The following is a 12,693-nucleotide window of genomic DNA, read 5'->3' on the forward strand; positions in this document are numbered from 1 at the left end:
CAAATATCCCGCTACAACGTAACATACAAATGATCCCTGTAGCTTGAGGGGTCTCCTGTCCAGCCGAGGTCAAGTAATGTTTTTTTTTACCACTTTCTGTGGTTCAATTGCGAGCTATAAAATGGCGGGATATTTTTAAATTGAAACATATTCTCTGTTACTCTATTACGACTATAAATATTATACACATTGTTTCTCCATAACAAAGATTAATATTAATGTAATCCCCATATTGTTCACTCCAAATCTCCTCAAGTGTTACAAAAAGCTATTTTTTTTCCAACTATTATAAATAATTTTTTTGTAACTTCAAAACAAAGATGGTTCATGGTGTGGGTTACTGTAGTCACGTCCGAGTTCGTGAACAATGGGCAACGGCTGAGTGGCCTAGTAAGTGGTCCTGAGAGTCGAGATACCAGTTGCTATGGAATGGGAGTGGGCATCTCGGACATATTCTGAGTCATGGCCCTCCTTGTGCTCAGGCGGCTAGTACTATACAATTCACCGGTGGTCCATAACCCGTTAGAGGAGAGATCCTCACTTGGACTATGTACAAGTAGGGTAGCATCCTGCTTCATGAATTTACCGAGCTCAGAACATTTTAAGCAGGCCTCGGACCTATGGGAGTAACAGAGTCCCACTCTCATTTGACAGGCGAGGGACTCCTTGGAAACAACTTGGCGAACGAAATGGAATTCGATGGGGAGCTATCAATATTATTGGGGCTTATGGAAGAAAGAAAGTAGAACTGGCTGAGTCAGCAAAAAGGATGCATCTGGATGTGCTAGGAGTAAGTGATATTCGGGTAAGGGGAGATAACGAGGAAGAGATAGGAGATTATAAAGTGTACTTGACGGGTGTTAGAAAGGGAAGGGCAGAGTCTGGGGTAGGGCTCTTTATCAGGAATACCATTGCACGCAACATAGTTTCTGTTAGGTACGTAAATGAGCGAATGATGTGGGTAAATTTGTCAGTTGGAGGAATTAGGACTAGAATTGTCCCCGTGTATTCACCATGTGAGGGTGCAGATGAGGATGAAGTTGACAAGTTTTATGAAGCATTGAGTGACATCGTGGTCAGGGTCAACAGCAAGGATAGAACAGTGCTAATGGGCGATTTCAATGCGAGAGTTGGGAATAGAACTGAAGGATACGAAAGGGTGATTGGTAAATGTGGGGAAGATATGGAAGCTAATGGGAATGGGAAGCGTTTGCTGGACTCCTGTGCTAGTAGGCTATGGGTTTAGCAGTTACGAATACTTCCTTCAAGCATAAGGCTATTCACCGTTACACATGGGAGACTAGGGGTACCAGATCCATAATAGACTATATCTTAACAGACTTTGAATTCAGGAAATCTTTTAGGAATGTACGAGTTTTTCGCGGATTTTTCGATGATACAGACCACTATCTGATCTGTAGTGAACTAAGTATCTCTAGGCCTAGGATAGAGAAAGTGAAATCTGTCTGAAAACGAATAAGGGTAGAAAATCTCCAGGACGAGGAAATTAGACAGAAGTACATGGATATGATTAGTGAAAAGTTTCGAACGTAGACAGCAAGGAGGTTCAGGATATAGAAAGTGAATGGGTGGTATACAGGGATGCTGTAGTAGAAACAGCAAGGGAATGCCTAGGAACAACTGTGTGTAAAGATGGGAAAAGGCGAACATCTTGGTGGAATGATGAAGTGAGAGCAGCTTGTAAACGTAAAAGAAAGCTTATCAGAAATGGCTCCAAACAAGGACCGAGGCAGACAGGGATTTGTACATAGATGAAAGAAACAGAGCGAAACAAATAGTTGTTGAATCCAAAAAGAAGTCGTGGGAAGATTTTGGTAATAACCTGGAAAGGCTAGGTCAAGCAGCAGGGAAACCTTTCTGGACAGTAATAAAGAATCTTAGGAAGGGAGGGATAAAGGAAATTAACAGTGTTTTGAGTAACTCAGGTGAACTCATAATAGATCACTGGAGAGGTGGAGGGAATATTTTAAACATCTTCTCAATGTAAAAGGAAATCATCCTGGTGGTGTTGCGAACAGCCAAGCTCATGGGAAGGAGGAAAATGATGGTGAAATTACGTTTGAGGAAGTGGAAAGTATGGTAAATAAATTCCATTGTCATAAAGCAGCAGAAATAGATGAAATTAGACCTGAAATGGTGAAGTATAGTGGGAAGGCAGGGATGAAATGGCTTCATAGAATAGTAAAATTAGCATGGAATGTTGGTAAAGTACCTTCAGATTGGACAAAAGCAGTAATTACACCTATCTATAAGCAAGGGAACCGGAAGGATTGCAACAACTATCGAAGTATATCATTGATTAGTATACCAGGCAAAGTATTCACTGGCATCTTGGAAGGGAGGGTGCGATCTGTCGTTGAGAGGAAGTTGGATGAAAACCAGTGTGGTTTCAGACCACAGAGAGGCTGTCAGGATCAGATTTTTAGTATGCGCCAGGTAATTGAAAAATGCTACGAGAGGGATAGGCAGTTGTGTTTATGTTTCGTAGATCTAGAGAAAGCATTTCCAAGGGAAAAGATGTTCGCTATACTGGGGGACTATAGAATTAAAAGTAGATTATTAAAATCAATCAAAGGCATTTATGTTGACATTTGGGCTTCATTGAGAATTGATGGTAGAATGAGTTCTTGGTTCAGGGTACTTACAGGGGATAGACAAGCCTGTAATCTTTCACCTTTGTTGTTCGTAGTATACATGGATCATCTGCTGAAGGGTATAAAATGGCAGGGAGGGATTCAGTTAGGTGGAAATTTAGTAAGCAGTCTGGCCTATGCTGACGACTAATGGCAGATTGTGCCGAAAGCCTGCAGTCAAATATCTTGGAACTTGAAAATAGGTGCAATGAGTATGGTATGAAAATTGGCCTCTCGAAGACTAAACTGATGTCAGTAGGTAAGAAATTCAACAGAATTGAATGTCCGACTGGTGATACAAAGCTAGAACAAGTCGATAATTTCAAGTATTTAGGTTGTGTGTTCTCCCAGGATGGTAATATAGTAAGTGAGATTGAATCAAGGTGTCGTAAAGCTAATGCAGCGAGCTCGCAGTTGCGATCAACAGTATTCTGTAAGAAGGAAGTCAGCTCCCAGACGAAACTATCTTTACATCGGTCTGTTTTCAGACCAACTTTGCTTTACGGGAGCGAAAGCTGGGTGGACTCAGGATATCTTATTCATAAGTTAGAAGTAACAGACATGAAAGTAGCAAGAATGATTGGTGGTACAAACAGGTGAGAACAATGGCAGGAAGGTACTCGGAATGATGAGATAAAGGCTAATTTAGGAATGAACTCGATGGATGAAGCTGTACGCATAAAGCGGCTTCGGTGGTAGGGTCATTTGAGGCGAATGGAGGAGGTTAGGTTATCTAGGAGAATAATGGACTCTGTTATGGAGGGTAAGAGAAGTAGAGGTAGACCAAGACGACGATGGTTAGATTCGGTTTCTAACGATTTAAAGATAAGAGTTATAAAACTAAATGAGGCCACAACACTAGTTGCAAATCGAGGATTGTGGCGACGTTTAGTAAATTCACAGAGGCTTACAGACTGAACGCTGAAAGGCATAACAGTCTATAATGATAATGTATGCATGTATGTATGTATGTATGTATGTATGTATGTATGTATGTATGTATGTATGTATGTATGTATGTCAAAACAAAGAGCGACGTTTTAATGGCAATTTCAGCAAATGTTCCTATAAATATGTACTAGTTCCCTGTAAAAAAAAAAAAAATCGTATGCTTTAGGCCAAACCTTTAAGGACAGGAATAATGTTCATGAAATAGGCAGGTGTCCTTAAACTTTTGGTAGAACCTGTATTATTGGTCAAAAACGTATAAAATTTGTTTGGTCTCTCTGCTGTCTTCATTATTTATTAAACAGTGTAAAACTGTAAGTTTAAACACAATACACAACAAACATGTTTTTTGTCTCTAATGGTCGTTGACTTAAATGTCATCATAATTTGGTTTAAAGATAAACATGGTGAGATCTAAAAACCATTCAGAAGTGCATCTTCTAGTTAAGTTTCGTCTCGAGATGTTCCAGTAAGAAAGAAATCAACAAAATATTGTGATGAATATCTACAGTACGGATTATTGCCTTCAACAACAGCAACTTCAGTGTGTTATATACGAGCGACTTGGCCGTACGGTTAGGGCCATACAGTTGTGAGCTTACATTCAGGAGATAGTGCGTTCGGAACCCATCGTTGAGAGCCCTAATATGACTTTCCGTGGTTTCCCATTTTCACACAGGTAATGAATGAAGGCCAAGGCTGCTACCTTCCCAAGCCTAACGCTTTCCCATCGTTACGTCGCCAAAAACCTTGGATGTGTTAGTGCGACGTTAAATCACAAAAAAAAAAAAAGAAAAAAAAAAAGAAATGAGTGTTACATATTTTAATATTCTTGTAAACGAATTTCAGCGTCTCGAAAAAAAAAAAAAGGCTATCAGCTCATTCTGGTAGGTCACTTGATTTTTTTGTGAAAGTCAGAAAAATTCAACAAATATGAAATATGATCAAAAAGACTGCATTGGGAAGCAGCGATGAAAAAGCAACCCTTGCTTGAATTGTGACTGAATTTTGTTAAATACTGTATATAAGAAATTACTAAGCTTTCACATCAAAGCCTATTTTAATTTATTTAACTGCCTTGCAACTAAGGCTGTATACTCGGTATACTCACTAACAGAAATTTTATTTAACAGCTATAGCAAATTCGTACTAAAGTATTTCGATTGAGATGGTGATTTAATATTTGGCAGGTTTTCTTCAGCACCGTCACTACATCTCATCTCTAAGACAGAATGGTTAGAACAATGTCTTACCTCTCTTAAGAGCTCATACACGCACAGACTTCTGGAATACTTACCTGCACAGACTTGCCGCCAGGAGGTAAGTCGGAAGTATGTGGTTGTACACACAAGCTCAGACTGAATGATTTAGCGAGGAAGTTGAATACGGCGCTCTCGGCTGTTTTCTGTTTAAAATTATGCGCGCTGGATGGTTGAAAAATGTATACGAATTGAAATTAATTAGGTAGTCGGTACGAAAGATGAGTTGTTATTTGGACATAATACTGCGCTCGGCACGAAGAAAACACGCAAACAAACAAACAAACAAACAATAAATAAATAAATAAATAAATAAATAAATAAATAAATAAATAAATAAATAAATAAATAAATAAATAAATAAATAAATAAATAAATAAATAAATAAATAAATAAATAAATAAATAAATAAATAAATAAATAAATAAATAAATAAATAAATAAATAAATAAATAAATAAATAAATAAATAAATAAATAAATAAATAAATAAATAAATAAATAAATAAATAAATAAATAAATAAATAAATAAATAAATAAATAAATAAATAAATAAATAAATAAATAAATAAATAAATAAATAAATAAATAAATAAATAAATAAATAAATAAATAAATAAATAAATAAATAAATAAATAAATAAATAAATAAATAAATAAATAAATAAATAAATAAATAAATAAATAAATAAATAAATAAATAAATAAATAAATAAATAAATAAATAAATAAATAAATAAATAAATAAATAAATAAATAAATAAATAAATAAATAAATAAATAAATAAATAAATAAATAAATAAATAAATAAATAAATAAATAAATAAATAAATAAATAAATAAATAAATAAATAAATAAATAAATAAATAAATAAATAAATAAATAAATAAATAAATAAATAAATAAATAAATAAATAAATAAATAAATAAATAAATAAATAAATAAATAAATAAATAAATAAATAAATAAATAAATAAATAAATAAATAAATAAATAAATAAATAAATAAATAAATAAATAAATAAATAAATAAATAAATAAATAAATAAATAAATAAATAAATAAATAAATAAATAAATAAATAAATAAATAAATAAATAAATAAATAAATAAATAAATAAATAAATAAATAAATAAATAAATAAATAAATAAATAAATAAATAAATAAATAAATAAATAAATAAATAAATAAATAAATAAATAAATAAATAAGCTTTTGACTCTGTTGATAGGGAAACCCTAGATAAAGTAATCCGTGAATTTGGAGTTAAAACTAAATTGGCAAACCTAATTCGTGAAACACTTACAGACACTATCTCGAAAGTAAAATTTATGGGTGAAGTATCTCGACCTTTCAAAATAAATACAGGTGTCAGGCAGGGCGATGGTCTATCTCCACTCCTTTTCAATTGTATTATGGAGAAAATTGTAAGAATTTGGAATGAAAAACTGAAAGAATCTAAAATATTGCCACTCATGCTGGGGAAGAAGAACAAAGGTGTTGCAATAAATTGCCTAGCATTTGCAGATGACTTTGCCATACTTTCAGAAAGCCTTACAGATGCAGCAATGCAAGTCAATCTCCTTGAAAAGACAGCCAACATGACAGGCTTGAGAATCTCTGCCGAGAAAACAAAATTTTTGACGAATATAAAAAGTGCCCCACAGTTTTTAGTAACGGATATTGGTCAAATAGAAAAGGTAAAGAAATTCAAATATTTGGGTGAGACAATTCAAGAAAATGGTTTAGAAAAATCTGCTATAGAGGAGAGGATACAAAAGATGGAAAGAGCGTACGGTATAACTAAGAATACTTACAACAAAAAGTGCTTATCAAGAAAACTTAAAATAAAGCACTACAACACAGTAGTGAAACCAGAATGCCTTTATGCCAGTGAATGTCTAGCACTGAACTACAAGCTTGATAAATTAGAAATATTACAAAGAAGAATTATAAGGAAAATATTAGGTCCTCCAAGAATGGCAGAGTTTTGGAAATTAAGAAGTAACAATGAAATTTACCAGAATGTAGAAAACATATCAGAAACAATAAGAAAAAGGAGATTGCTATTTCTTGGACACATTTACAGAATGGATGACAATAGACTAACTAAACGAATCTTCAAGTACCTTTGGGAAAAGAAATCAACTACCACCTGGATTCAAGAAGTCAAGAAAGGCCTGGAAAGGAACAACATACGAGAAAAAGAATTATTGGAAAGAAAGATTTTTAGGAAGAAAGTCTTACAAATGGAAGGATTCCGAGGCAGGAAGGAAAAGAAAACAGGCAGAAAGTGGACAGGAAAAATAAACACAGTGAAACAATGAGAGATTACTGGAAGAAAAGGAAAGAACAAATAAGGAGGAACAATTGAAATTGTAACGTGGTCCTTAGAAGGCCGGAACGCAAGAAGAATAAATAAATAAATAAATAAATAAATAAATAAATAAATAAATAAATAAATAAATAAATTGCAGTTTCATATCAGTAGGTTACCAAGTTTACATTTTCTGAAACAACAGCTCTGAGAGAGCGCTTTCGTCGCAAAGTCTCCGGGTGAATTCAAGCAGCGCCAGAATGTCCGACTTTTTGTCGGCAGACTTCACGGCCATAAACACAGAGGCATGTCTGCAGAGACTGGTTTGCGCAGACTTATACCTCCGACTAAGTCTGCGCGTGTATGGGGCCCTTTACAATGATGAGTTTGCGAGGGTCCGCAAGCTTGAGAACCACTGTGTTTGAGTAGTAGACATTATGCAATCGGGAGTGTGATTATATTTTCAAATCCGACAAGTAGTTCTCGAGAAAACGGTACGTCTTCAAACAAACCTCATTCGCCATCTGGAAGCTGTCCTAATCGAATGAATCACCAACGAAACTGCCAAGGCACGTTGCCAACGTTCACATTCTCGTATCGTGAAAGATAGCAATTTCGCAGTGGAATTGGTCAAGCCACACTGACTCATATTTGATGATGACTTTTTTTTAAATGTTGCTTAACGTCTCACCGACACAGATAGGTGTTATGGCAACGATGGGATAGGAAAGGCCTAGGAGTGGGAAGGAAGCGGCGTGGCCTTAATTAAGGTACAGCCCCAGCATTTGCCTAGTGTGAAAATGGGAAACCACGGAAAACCATTTTCAGGGCTGCCGACAATGAGGTTCGAACCCACTATCTCCCGGATGCAAGCTCACAGCTGCACGCCCCTAACCGCACGGCCAACTCGCCCGGTGATTGTTGTTTAAAGGGGCCTAACACCTAGGTCATTGACCCCTGCCTCATTTTGTGTTTTTTCCGTAGGGTTTAATACTTTTGCCTTTCCTGACGACCTATGATTTTTCATGTGAAAATTCCATCGCGAGATCCACAGGATTTCGAATCATAGTCGTCTGGGTGGAAACCTAGAAGCTAAGTCACAGCATTAATTCCCATTTTCCCAAGGCCACGGCCTTTCCTATCCCATCGTCACCATAAGACCTACCTGTCTCGGTGCGACGTAAAACAAATTGTAAAAAAAAAAAAAAAAAAAAAAAACTGTTGAGAAACCTTCATTTTATCATGCAGTTGACAGCCTATATAACATCCGCAGACTGCAGCGATATTTTGTTTTCGTCATTTTACCAAGTTTCACCGCAATCGATGCCTTCAATACACCACGGCTCATTTAAAACTGCAGAATCAAATTGCTAGTTAAGTACGTAATTATTGTTTTAGGGCAAATTGTCTGTTATCATTAAGTTTATGATATCTTAATTGCTCATCCGTCCAAGCAAGTTTCATTGCAACCGGTCTGGTCTAACTAAAACAGTTCCCTTGCCAGATACTGCTCGCACTGTAACTTGTTACAAGTTAGTAACCTTGAGGGTTCTGCGGTATCTGCTTTTCAGTGGAGTGATCCTACATGATTTCAGTTCAAGAGTTCACTACCTGATTGCTAAACGTGAACCTTCACAGCCGGCTAGCAGCTATTTGTGACGATGCTAGGTATAATATATTAGCCAGCGCGTTACGTACTTCATCGCTTCTTTAATTTAATTAATGGGTGGTCGTTTTGGCGTGTAACTGATGCGCCCACGTGGGTAAATAGTGCGGGTATAAATAGCTCTTGTGGGTGTGTGAGTAGTGGTTGGCATTCCTCTCTCTCTAGCCGTGCCAAAACAGAGCCAGCACGTCTGAGGAATGCATTCACTTCCGGAATAGATCCAGGTTGAAAGAGAAATGCTTTGCTTCTTACACTGTAGCACCTGTGTGGGGCACTGGGCAATACAGTATAGACACGAAGCAAAGACAGGAGAACCTGCGGACGGGTCTAATGTAAATGCTTCCGCGATCCGTATCTAAGTTAGTTTAAGGTCCAAGAGAATCTTCCTCAAAACCAATAGTCTTGCAAGAACACAAATGTGGATTTTTCTCGACTTGAGAAAAACGCTACTTGATCTCGCCCTTAGGAAGCCTCCCACCTCGGCGTAAACAAATTTGGACTGTGTGGAGATCACTCAATCATCCTCGTTCTGGAGTTGGAAGATCCAAGAATAATCTCCATAAATTGCAATTCCCCGTTGACAACATTAACTGCGACTGCGGACAACCCCGGACCATGGAATATCAATCAAATCAATCAATAATGATCTGCATTTAGGGCAGTCGCCCAGGTGGCAGATTCCCTATCTGTTGTTTTCCTAGCCTTTTCCTAAATGATTTCAAAGAAATTGGAAATTTATTGAACGTCTCCCTTGGTAAGTTATTCCAATCCCTAACTCCCCTTCCTATAAATGAATATTTGCCCCAGTTTGTCCTCTTGAATTCCAACTTTATCTTCATATTGTGATATTTCCTACTTTTATAAACGCCACTCAAACTTATTCGTCTACTAATGTCATTCCACGCCATCTCTCCGCTGACAGCTCGGAACATACCACTTAGTCGAGCAGCTCGTCTTCTTTCTCCCAATTCTTCACAGCCCAAACTTTGCAACATTTTTGTAACGCTACTCTTCTGTCGGAAATCACCCAGAACAAATCAAGCTACTTTTCTTTGGATTTTTTCCAGTTCTTGAATCAGGTAATCCTGGTGAGGGTCCCATACACTGGAACCATACTCTAGTTGCCCTCTCCTTTACATCCTTACTACAACCCCTAAACACCCTCATAACCATGTGCAGAGATCGGTACCCTTTATTTACAATCCCATTTATGTGATTACCCCAATGAAGATCTTTCCTTATATTAACACCTAGATACTTACAATGATCCCCAAAAGGAACTTTCACCCCATCAACGCAGTAATTAAAACTGAGAAGACTTTTCCTATTTGTGAAACTCACAACCTGACTTTTAACCCCGTTTATCAACATACTGCTGTCCATCTCACAACATTTTCGAGGTCACGCTGCAGTTGCTCACAATCTTGTAACTTATTTATCACTCTATAGAGAATAACATCATCCGCAAAAAGCTTTACCTCCGATTCCACTCCTTTACTCATATCATTTATATATGTATAAGAAGACATAAAGGTCCGATAATACTGCCTTGAGGAATTCCCCTCTTAATTATTACAGGGTCAGATAAAACTTCACCTACTCTAATTCTCTGAGATCTATTTTTCTAGAAATATAGCAACCCATTCAGTCACTCTTTTGTCAAGTCCAATTGCACTCATTTTTGCCAGTAGTCTCCCATGATCCACCTTATCAAATGCTTTAGACAGGTCAATCGCGATACAGTCCATCTGACCTCCTGAATCTAAGATATCTGCTATATCTTGCTGGAATCCTACAAGTTGAGCTTCAGTCAGTGTGCTTGTAGCCTTCGTGGCGTGCAGTTGCTTGTGTGTTCGCTCTGTGTGACTCACGCTCACTTATCGTACGTACGTACGGACTTAGTTGTGTGGACATTTATCCGTGCCTTTCAGTGACTTCGTCTACTGGTGTGTAGCCTCATGAAATAACTAGCAGTTTAATTAGCAGTTAGTGCTATGGAAGGAGGCCCATATGGGGAGGGCGGTCCTCCCCCCATATCACAGTCAAATGTGCTCATACCGAGCAGTATACAGCAGGTGTCTCGTAGTGTCGGGAGTGCTTTGGCGGTTCTAAATCTACCACCTACCTACGACTGTAATGTGGAGGCAAGTTTTCCATCTGTGGCAGCGGCAAATAAGCGTGCATTAGAAGAACCTTCAGGTAACATCGATAAGAAGCAAGCAGTAACACCAGAAAATGCTACAGGTAATGTTTCACAACAGCTATCTTCTCCCAGTGATTCAGGGTCTAGCTCAGCTTCTAGTCAAGGTGATAGTGTGGAACCAGCTGTGCTTCCTCCTCAAAATAGCGGGGCACAGCCTCGGCTCAGTTCATATGAATATAACAAGGCTAACCAGTATCACATTGACTCTTCAGGGCCTTACTACATCTATGTGGAAGGGAAAGAAGGAAACATAGGTAAACTACATCCGATGGCGTTTGGTAAAATCATTTATCGGGAGTGTCCATCTCAACGTCGAAATATCAAAGATATTTATTCCATCGGGAAAAATCGTCTTAAAATGGAATTTCATTCAGCAGAGGCAGCAAACTGGTTCGTTAGTTCTACTTTCTTTTCCAAACATCAATTAGAAGGTTACATTCCGTCTCATGTCATAACTCGACAGGGTGTCATTCGTGACGTACATACAGAAATAGAGGAAGACGAACTATTACAAGTGATAGATTCTTCTGTTAAAATCAGACGAGTTCGTCGTATGTTTAGGCGCACAATGAAGGACAATGTTTCAACTGCTGTTCCAATACGGACTTGTGTGGTTACTTTTGACTCTCAGACGCTGCCAGACAGTGTATCAATATATGGGGCACGTTGTGAGGTTTCTCCATATGTGGCTCCAGTACGTATTTGCTATAATTGCTTGTGCTTCGGCCACATAAGTAAACACTGTCGTTCACAGGGCAGATGCAGTAACTGTGGTGTGTCGCATACTCCAAACCCCTGCTCATTGCCTCAGCCTCAATGCGTACACTGTCAAGGTCAACACAGTGCCCTCAGTAAAGAGTGCCCGGAGTATAACAAACGATTAGAGATAAACGAGGTTTCAGCCACATATAACATGCCATTCAAGGAAGCTAAGGAAGCTGTTATGAAAAAATCATATGCTGAAGTCGTTCAGCCATTACCTCTCACACATGAGCAAGCTTTTCCGCCATTACCAAGACACCAAAATCACAAAATTACCGTGTTCCAACCTAGGCGAACTCCTCCGACGTTACCCAGACCATCTATCCCCCACCCACCAGTATTTTACCATCCCCATGAAGTCAGTGGGGGTCCAGTGGGCCCCAACCCTTATCCACCTCAGCCGCACTTAATAGCACCCCGCAGTGCAAGTCCCTTGCCTGGCAGCTCTTCTCAACCACCACTTACTTCATCAGAATCCCTTATTACTGGTATCCTTAACCTAGTTACACAGCTTCTACACGGAATTCTCCTATCCAATCGTGGTATCCCTTCGGCATCGGAACTTCGCGAAATGATAACACAGAACATTCATGGAAGCTTTTAAAATATTACAGTGGAATAGCCAATCAGCGCTGGCTCATAAACACAGTCTTCAAAAAGAATTACATGATAGGCACATCAACTTGGCAGCTTTATCCGAGACTTGGTTTCGCGCTGGTATACCAGTTCGGTTTCCTGGATATAGTGTTCTGCGTTCAGACAGAGATGATGGATATGGAGGAAGTGGTCTGTTAATAGGCAACAATATTCGTCACAGAGCAATACCCCTTACATTTCCCGGAGCTCTTTCATTCCAAGTGGTAGCGGCTCGTATCTTCC

This window comes from Anabrus simplex, chromosome 11 (assembly GCF_040414725.1).
Source record: "Anabrus simplex isolate iqAnaSimp1 chromosome 11, ASM4041472v1, whole genome shotgun sequence".
NCBI lineage: Eukaryota > Metazoa > Arthropoda > Insecta > Orthoptera > Tettigoniidae > Anabrus > Anabrus simplex.